The sequence below is a fragment of the Euprymna scolopes genome, chromosome 46, assembly GCF_053919585.1.
Source record: "Euprymna scolopes isolate OS-2025 chromosome 46, ASM5391958v1, whole genome shotgun sequence".
Lineage (NCBI taxonomy): Eukaryota > Metazoa > Mollusca > Cephalopoda > Sepiida > Sepiolidae > Euprymna > Euprymna scolopes.
This window is the reverse complement of record NC_136527.1, coordinates 139,698,262-139,709,350: the sequence shown is the minus strand read 5'-3', so window position 1 is coordinate 139,709,350 and position 11,089 is coordinate 139,698,262.

The window sequence follows — 11,089 nt, the reverse complement described above, 5'->3', positions numbered from 1 at the left end:
ATTTTATTCAAATTAAAACGTTTCTATATCGAACTCTCACCCTTGACGTTATTGTAAAATTTAATTCTTGGCCGCCATCTTGGTTACTGATCTGAACTACGCCGCCATCTTTGTTCAAAACTGTCTCAAAACTTAACAGTTATTCTCGCGTTACCTGCACACAGTTCAAACAATTCAAAATACAACCACCAGATACAACGCGCGGCTCTATACAGACTTCTTTCTCCAAATTTACAACATGGCAAGAAAGAAGAAAAAAAAACAAAACGATAAATTTCAAACAAGTAAAATATTTGTTTATTTTCCTAATATTACATTGTACTTGGCTTTCAAGTGCACTTGATGCGTATCTTATTTTATTCAAATTAAAACAACGTTTCTATATTGAACTCTCATTCTGGACGTTATTTTCGCGTTACCTGCGCACAGTTCAAACAATTCAAAATACAACCAGCATTACGTTATCTATAGACAAATCGGTCTAGCTGAAGTGAAATCGGCAAATTTTAACCCTATCCCTAACGAGAAAATTGTCGCCCTAGAAAAGACTACATGATTCCATTTCTGTTCGATGAAAACCAGTATACCTTTTTTTGTTGCAGACCATCTACCAGTTGGCCAGTTGCGTACAAATCCCAAGAGCGATAGGAGCCTTCTCTCATGTCTGAAAGTGACGCGATGTTCAACGAGCGAGAACGGAGATGCGCCGCTGTACAACTCATGCTCTCTACCGATACAAGTTATGACAACAGGACCATTGCCAGCACCCTCGAAATGCATCACTGGATTGCCACAGATAACAGGGATGTGCCCAGAGTGAACGATATGGCATATTCACGTTGACACACCGGTTCCTGCTGGATCACCAAAGTTAAGCAACGGTGACCCTGGTCAGTATTAAATGAGACTTTCAGGTGCTGTATGGGCTCTCTGCTTATCTCAGCATTGTTTCCAGTCTTCTCCTTGCCACTGGACTCAAAGCAGTGCCGATTCAGGAGAGGTGAGGCTGCTGGAGATTGTGTAATCCTTGCCTCACAATTACACGTGTTACGGCCCCTAAGACTGAACAGAAGCATGGGGTGGGGCAGGGTGATGAAAACAAAGTTTCCAGCCATAAATAAATGCACACATACTTGCATAAACACACACACACGCACTCGCATAAACACACACACAAATACTTAAACACACCAACACACACAAACACAAATCATTACTGTGTGTGTGTGTGTGTGTGTGTGTAATCTAACCGGAAAAGCACGCCCACATACACACTCACTTGCATAAACACACACATACACAGACACACACACGTCCACATTCACTCTTCAAACCAAACAAGTTTAAATCAACCAATGAAAAGGCAGTTAAGTAACACAAACTCCATAAAAGGTAAAAAGGTTCCATTTAAACCTACTGTTCTTTAAAACTTATATCCAAGGTTCGATTTCTGCTTTCTCTCATTTTATTTCCATTTTAACTAATCTCTCTATTTTTTATACTTACATGAAAAGGGGACAGCCCTTATCATGTAACAGGGGTATGCTTTGTCTTTCAAGACTGAACAGAAGCATGGGGGGGAGGAGGGGGCAGGGTGATGAAAACAAAGTTTCCAGCCATGGTTATAGTCTTTAATGTGGTTTCAAGTGAGAGCCACATCATGCCACGTCACATCTTCGAAGTCAATTTGAAAGTCAACACCAAAGTGTACCTGGATGTGCTGAAGAGTGTCGTGATCCCCTGGTGCAATCAGGTGACCACTGGCAGACCCTGGGTGTGGCAGCTGGACTCGACGCTTACCCACAAGTCCAAAGAGACCCAGGCTTGGCTTCAGTAGGTTTGCTTTGGTTTGTTTTGTTTTACGGCGTATCAACCCTTTTCAGGTTATTTAATGCCGAATCCAAAGATTTTGAAGAAAATTTTTTTAATAGAATATATTTGTTGTTTTCAAGTCGGTTTCTATTTAACCCATAGTTGGGACCCTAACAGGTACTACCACTCCGGGTCAGAGTGGACCTGGGAGCAATGGTAATTAAAGGGTGGCTCCACACTCCCCAAAGCCCGCAAGCTGGGGCCTCACCACTGGATATTGTTTAAGGTCATATCCAGGACTGGCTTCAGTAGGAGTATTATGACTTTGTAACCTTTTCTCACTGGCCCCCTCTCCTCCACTGACCTGAACCCACTGGACTACTTTGTTTGGTCCTACATCGAGAACATCACCAACATGACCTCCAACAACACTAAAACTAGCCTGATTGACACCATCTGGCAATACTTGTGGAAAAGGCATGCTCCCAGTTCCGGACTCGTATGAGGCAGTGATTGAGGCTGAAGACAGCTACATTGAATAGATGTCAGCTTGTCTACATTCAATTATCTGAATTGAAATTTTCAATAAAAGTTTTATAATAAAGCCGTCCTGTTATTTTCTTTAGGGCGACAACTTTATCGTTCCACCCTGTAAAAACTTCAGAAAATAAAATTAGCTGCCTGTGTTCCGGCATTGCCCGAGAAAAATAAACTCAAGAAATTCCATGGACAATCTTCAATGATTCATCGCAAACCACTCGATGTTAAAAGCAGATCACCAGAAATTTCTTGTATTTTGTTGATGTTATGTATTATTAGCAATAGTAGCTTCACAAATACTATGGAAATAGTTTATTGTTTTGTTTTAGTTAAGAAAAAAATACTAAAAAGAATGGAGTCGGACACTTTGTGTACAGATATGTGGATACGTGCTATGTTAAGTTGCCATTTTGAATGCAAAATGTTAATTCAATGTAGTGCAATTTTATGTATTATAAGTGTGTAGATGGCATTGCTAGAATGGAATTATTCCCTGATTATATTTAGGAACATAGGCAGGATGTAAATGAAAGTCAGAGAGTGTTTGTTATTTAAGTTTAAAATCTAACGTAATATGTAGGGAGTAGTGTACCAGAGATGCTGACACGTATTTAGCAGCAGCAGCAGCAGCCATATGTGTGAGCTGATGTCACAGTGGAGGAAAAAAACGAAAAAGAAAAACAGAGAAAAAAAAGACACCATGTGATGAGAGAACTGGCGAGGCATGTTGGCATGAGATAAACATGTGGCCACATGGTGGCATGAGAGACTTTTAAAGCATGTGTTTGAGACAGCAGGCTAATTTATCTGCACGGCAAACTAAAAGGCTTTTAAAACAAGATGTAATGCATTTTTGGAAAGTACCATGAATAAATGCCTTTGATTTCAACTAAAAAAAAAAAAGAAAAAAGAAAAGAGTTGAATTTCTTTTCTCTTTTTTCCCTTTGCAACAGTCTCTGGATGCAACTACCATGTTACAATAGTATTAGTTTTGAAATGAAATAGAAAATAGTAGCTTAATGAAGGAATTCATGCAATGATAGAGTTTTTTAATTGCAGAAAAGTTAAAGTCTTTTCTACCTTCTTTGTGGGAGTACATATTTGAGAGTCAGTTTAGTTGGATTAAATGTAATAATCTATAAATGAGGATAAAATGTAAGCATACTTCCATGAAACATGCTTTCGGAGTTGTTGTAAGTGGTGTTAAAGATTTGCATAGGAAGTGTTTGGTTATTTTCCTACAATTGCTGAAGTTGACAAAAAATTGCATTTTATTAAAAGTAGGCCAGAAAATGTAGAAGAGAGGAGGGACATTCTTTTATTGTTTAAATTACCTGTAGTGTTAGAAAAGATGCCGGAAGTGCTCCCCTTTGACATCTATGCATTTCTAGGCACATTTAACAACGTTTGCAGATACTTCCTGTAGATCTTCTCTGGTGATTCTCCTGATAACGTTGGTAATGTTCTCCGTTAGTTGGTCTAGATTGTGAGGATTATTTGCATAAACGTTTTTGTTTTAAAGCCCCAAGATAAAATTTTGTTTTAAAGCCCCAAGATAAATTACTTGTAGTGTTAGAAAAGATGCTGGAAGTGCTCTCCGTTGACATCTATGCCTTTCTGGGCACGTTTAACAACGTTTGCAGATACTTTCTGTAAATCTTTTCTGGTTATTCTCCTAATAGCATTGGTAATGTTCTCCTTTAGTTGGTCTACAGGGTGGTCAAAAAGTCAGGTAACATGTTAAAGGTAGAAAAAACAATATGATCCATTATAATCTCTATTCGTTTAATATTATTTGTTTAAATATTTGAGTGTAATATATAAACTACCCCTCCTGATTTCTGGCTTTGGGGCTATGTAAAGGATAGCGTTTATGGCAAGAATCCTGATACAATAGCGTCTTTAAAGTTATTTATTGAAGAGGAGATTGCGCGGATATCAGCTGACATGATTACACGTGTTACACAATCAGTGGTTAATCGCTTCCAGCGATTGATAGAGAGAAATGGACGACAATTAACAAAATAAACATATTTCATGTTTGTTTCATTTTATATTTCAATGTATGGTACTTAAATATACGTGTATTGCTAATATCGTTTTTCTTTAAAATGTTACCTGACTTTTTGACCACCCTGTAGATTGTGAGGATTATTTGCATAAACTTTTTATTTTAAAGCCCCCCCCCCCAAGATAAAAATCACATGATTACAAGTCCAGGGAACACGGTGGCCATAACCTTTCGCTTATTTTATTTTTCTCTCTTCCGTAAACATGTTATGAACTCATATCAGTGATCTGTGAGACGCGTGGCATGTAGCACCATCTTGTTGAAAAAAGAATTGCATTTTATCTTATGGTGTCAGTTTGTTGTTAAGAGAAAGATTATAGAAAGCGGGATACTTTTAAGTGGGTCACTCTGTATTTATGTTTTTGTGGATTTGAAGAATTCTAGGCATGCAGAAGTATGTCAGTAACAGGAGTCGAATGTGTGTATTTTAGTTTCAAGAACCGCCGACAGATATCACTTGTCAGCCAAAGAACATGGGTCGATAACTCTTCCTTTTCTAAAAGAGTGTGGAAACTAAAATTATATTCGGATACATTTTTATACAATCTTTCCATACAAAAATATATTATATATATATATATTATATATATATATATTATATATATATATATATATATAATATATATTTGTAGTCATCGACAGACAGTCCTGTTTTGTTGTATCACAACTCATCAGTGCCGCTAGACTAGCATCTCTCCCAAGCCAAGGATTGAACCTAGACCCGTCGTGTTGACAGTCGGCAGTTCTCCCACTCGACCATGGAATCGACGCCCATAAATAACTCGTCGGAACGTCTATTTAAATAGATACCCGCCACCTCTTTTATAGTGCTCAAATCGCCTGTTCGTAAACAAACAAACAACGAGCTTTGCATTTTCAGCCAATTAAGTAGGATGTTGTATCACAACTCATCAGTGCCACTAGACTAGCACCTCTCCCAAGCCAAGGATCGAACGTAGAAGTGTCATGTCGACAGTCGGCAGCTCTACATCTCGACCAAATAACTCGTCCGAATGTCTATTTAAACAAACATCCGTCCGCTACTTGTACAGTGTTCAAACCGCCTGTTTGTAAACAAACCGTGAGCTTCGCATTTTTCAGCCAATTAAGTAGCGAGTGAGAATTATTTACGACAGTGCTCTACCCAAGGGGGGGGTTGAAATATATTTGTAGTCATTGACATACAGTCCTGTTTCGTTGTATCACAACTCATCAGTGCTGCGAGACTAGCACCTCTCTCAAGCTGAGGATTGAACTTAAAACCATCACGTTGACAGTCAGAAGTTGTACCAATCGAATCACCGACCTACCCTCGGTAAGTCAAACAATTTAAAATTCTCACAATATATATATATATATATATATATATATATATATATATATATATATATATATACATACTTTATCAAATAACGTGATTTTTGGAATATTTCATCCTCGTCAAATGACTTGTACATACGTCATACAGAATTTTTTTTTTTGTATTTTATTTACTTTTAATTGACGCCATTAGTGCCAATCTAAAGTAGCGAAAATAAAAAAAATAAATAAAAATAATAAATATTTGGGTACTTATGCAGAATACAGACCGTGCTGAAATAATAACATTATATAGAAAGCCATTCTTAACGTGAAGAGAATGTTTTGTTAACTCTTCCGTATTTTCACCTAAAAATTTTATAAACAAAAGATGGTACTCATGCAGAGAAGATACCGTGCTGAAATAACAATGTTATCATTTAGAAAGACATTCTTAACATGGGGAGGGAAGGATGTTTTGTTAACTATTCTGTACTTTCACCTAACAATTTAATAAATAAGATATGGTATTTATGCAGAATACGGACCGTGCTGAAATAATAACATCATCATTTAGAAAGTCATTCTTAACATGGGGAGGGAAGAGTGTTTTGTTAACTATTCTGTACTTTCATCTAACAATTTAATAAACAGGACATGGTATTTATGCAGAATACGGACCGTGTTGGAAGAATAACATTATTATATAGAAAGTCATTCTTAACATAGGGAGGGTTTGTTGTGTAACTATTCTGTACTTTCACCTAACAATTTAATAAACAAAAGACGGTACTTACCCAGAGAATGTACTGTGCTGCAATAATGACATTATTTAGAAAGCTATTCTTAACAAAGGGAGGAGTTAGAGTGTGTTATAACTATTCTGTACTTTCACCTAACAATTTAATAAATAAGATATTAGTGCCAATCTAAAGTAGCGCGAAAAAAAAAAAAAATGTCTCCAATATGTATGTTACACAACATTTTGACAATATTTCGAAAACATGCGTATTAAATTAATTGTTTTTATCTGGAAACTCCATTTATCGACTACAAAATTTCGTCGGTGAATAAAATTATTGAATAAAAAATGCATCAAAATATAATTTTTATGTATTAATATAATTTCTTTTCAATCAGCAATTTAATGTATCGAAATAGAATTTTTGTTTGTCGACGTAGCAAAATAAAACTTAAAAAGCATGAAACGTTTATAGAGGTTTAAGAACAGATGACGACGATGATGACATTTATGTAATCATGACGATTGTGATGATGAATATGGAGGAAGACATCTATAAATATAAAAGCGAAAATGTATGTATGTGTGTTCGCTTTTTCTGTGTGTTTACAAAAGGCTTCTTTCAGAGAAGCGGTCGCTCGTCTAACAACTTTTTAAAACTTTATATCACATATAAATCGTAATATCTCACAGTTAACAACGAAGCTCGCCTGTCTATTTAATTTGCTCGATTTTGGGAAGATAAATATTCAATATTTGTTGCTCGCCGCATGTGGGTTAGTCTTTTTCCTATAACATCTTGGGGGGGAGAAGCGTTCAGCAGTAAATACTAACCCACAGTCACACTTGCTACTATGTGGGACAAATAGCTAACAGACAATATGTACACTTTATACGCTTTCTCTCTCCATGAACTGGATTGACATTTTCACTCTCTCTCTTTCTCTTTCTACGTGCCGGACGGCCATTTTTCGTTCCACTATATTACTCACTTCTCTTCCCACGTGCGAACAAACGATAGTGAGATGAACACACATTTCCTTTTTCCTTCGATACTACCAATCCTGCAACAAACGAAGGTTACAACCGCGTGGACATGAACACGTGTTATATCTAAAACATTAATTCTTTCAACAGTAAATAAACGACACGTTTATCTTATCCATCAATTGAGTTTTTGTTTCCTTCATTCCATTCGTTTCATTATTTTTCTTTTGTAACGGGATTAGGATTTATATATCCTAGTCCTCTACAAACGATGGTGACCCCGTTATTTTAAAATGAAATGGATGCGTTTGAACGAAGCACTCATATACACACAGACTCTCTCTCTCTACAACAATAAACTTTCCCTCTCACCAGCTAACAACGAGAGACACATGCCAAACTATGGGCCTTTCTTCTCACCAGCTAACGAGAGACGCATGCCAAACTATAGACCTTCCTTCTCACCAGTTAACAGCGACAGACGCACGCCAAACTATAGACCTTCCTTCTCACCAGTTAACAGCGAGAGACGCACACCAAACTATAGACCTTCCTTCTCACCAGTTAACAGCGAGAGACGCATGCCAAACTAAACACGTGTAGTAACCTTTTCTTTCATTTGTTTCTTCACAAAATAAATCCTAGTTCATTTAATTCAATTTAACACGTACTTCTTTCTTTCTCAATTCAATTCATTTTCCCTATTTTGCACCACCACCAAAAAATGGTGACACCTGAACGCGAGAGGAACATGCATTTCCTTCAATACACTAGACTGCTACAAAATGGTGACACCCAGTCGTGACAGGAACACGCATTTCCTTCTATGCCACAAGTTCACAACAAACCACCGACCACGATGAGACATGAAACGAACAAGCATGGTGATCCTACCTTTTTTAAATTAATTGTTTTGAGCGAGACGTGCGTTTTATTTGATAAAGAAAAAAACAAACTTTTCAACAAAGAAAAACAAGTGAACCACTACCGACAGAAATAACTACTACAAACAACAATAACGAGACCCCTCGTCAGACTCGGCAGAAAACAAACACGGAGCTGCCGACTTCATACCGAATAATTTGAAGAAAACTACAAACTCTAATTGATTTAATTTTTTTTTTTGCGAATTCTAATTACAACGGTAGTTTCCAAATTATGCCGTGGAAATTACCTGAATATTACTGAATTATTAAAAAAAAACTTTAATCATGTTAGTAGGTGAAAAAATGGCGTCATCTTGTTTAAATCAAAATGGAAAATTACCTCCCTTTCTGAACTCTCCTGTGTCTTACGACCGTTTTCCTCAAATTCTATTTTTATTTTCTTTAATAAATAATTTTCTACCTTATTGATTTTGATACCGATTTCCGAAGTTTCGTCCTAATAGTGTAGAAGCGACCTATCTTCATGTGCCCTATTGTGCTCCGTCAAAGGCAAACAGTGTAACGTGCATCCAGGAGATAAGCGCCCGCGTGCTGTGTGGGTACGTGGGAGAGACGGATGAGGGGAAAAGACTTACCTCGAGACCAGCTCAGCGTTACCAACCAAAAATAGAAAAGAAAGACCAAGATGGCGGCCGCCGTCTTTTGTAAAGTATGATGTCTCGCAAAGTCACACAAATTCTCGCAATATGCAAATTTAGCCGGCCTAGAACGACGATAAAAGCGGGTGATGAGAAAGACGTGGGGGGAGCGACAATTGAGTTGGCCGGGGAATCGTGTGGCTGTTGCTTCTCGTGCCGTGTGAGGATATTTTACCGTTGTTGGATTCCGTGCAGAACTGGTGTATATACGGCTATTGAATTGCTGCAACATTTATAACATCTTTTCCTGAACTTACCGTGTTAAAGAGAGAGTCGGGCGCCATCTTGAATTTTTCCTTACACATTTTTGTTACAAACAGGACACCATGTTTGGAGAAAATTCGTTTGTTTCCACTATTCTCGAGTAACGTTCGGTTATTTCAAACTGATGCTATTTTTTGTTGGTATTCGTTTGCCCAATAGCTTTCTAGAAAGAAAGTCGATATTTACGGGAGGGACCACATGAAGGTTGCAAACATCCATAAGTAATGGTGCTTAAAATTCAAAAACTACAAAACAATCATCCAAAAATTGGTATATTCTTTATTGGCGTTACCCTGGATAATTAATATCTAGAAAAAAATTTTTTTCCACTCTTTGTGACCAACTAAAATTCAAAAACTACAAAACAAACATCCAAAAATTGGTATATTCTTTATTGACGTTATCCTGGGTAAGAACTATCTAAAAAAAAAAATTTTTCCACTCTTTGTGACCAACTAAAATTAAAAAACTACAAAACAAACATCCAAAAATTGGTATATTCTTTATCGGCATTATCCTGGATAATTAATATCTAAAAAAAAAAAAAAAAATTATTCACTCTTTGTGACCAACTAAAATTCAAAAACTACAAAACAACTGACCATTTTTTTAAAACTTTAAGAAGTGTTTGTTTATTTAGGAATTAGTTTCATTTAAAAAAAGAAAATAGCGCCGTATAAGTGCACAAGCAACTTTTTATGGCGACTCAAAAGTTGATTGGCGTAGGCATGCAGTTTACCTCGTGGCTTGCCCAACCATAGGTCATGTCTCAGACGAGTTGAACACTAAACTTTGAAACTCCCTTCCGGCATTCTGTTTCCCCCATTGTACTGACATGCAGAAGTTCAAGTGTAATGTGAACAGACATCTTGCTGCTCAACTCCCTACATAGTATCCCTGCGACTTATGTCCCTGATAGTAGCCCCTATTTTAAAATGGCACTGTGCCTTGTGTGGGGTGAAAATAGAATTTTTTTAAAAATAATAAAAATAAATAAATAAAAATGTCTCCTATTAATCTCAAATTTTACTTTATGTAGACGTCTTTTTAAAATTTTTTATTAATTATCAAAGTTATGTAGACACAAGAACTACGCACACACACACACACAGAAATGTACAGTAAGTCAGGGTGTAAGGAAGTTGAACGTTATAATGAGAAAGTGAACCCCTTTCTTAAGTTATTAAATTTATTTTTTCTAATATAATATGATTATTAAGTCAGTGAAGGGGTTGTAGAATATTGCTAGGGTGAGCCAGCTAATCCAATGAAGATGTGCTGAATGGATGCGATAATTGACAGAGTGTAGTTCCTGGCAGAAGTCTAGAACAGTAAAACCCCTGAATGCCAGAGCAGCTGGCATTTGTAGAGTGGCACCTGCCCCTGCTGGCATGTTTAGCCAATCAGGCGCCTCAAAATAGAACAATCCACCATCCCTGACTAATTGTAGGCTGGTCCAATGGCAATTAGCATACCACCAATTGCTACTGAATAAATATGTTGAAATTAGTTAAATGGTCCATAATGGTGGAGAGGGAAGGTAAGCACATTCTTGATTCTACAGGGGTGAGATCTTATTGCTAAGCGGGTTTGTCGGGGATATGCACATCAAAGAGATACAAGTGAAACAAGTTCATCAGAACACATTCCATTAAAATATTTGTAAAACAGGCACAGTGATGCAACATTGCGGTGATGAGACAGGGGCTAGAGCTTAGTTGATAAAGTGGGACCTATTAGATTGACAACTCTTTTTTGGACTTTATCTAAGAAGGGAAGACTAGTGGTA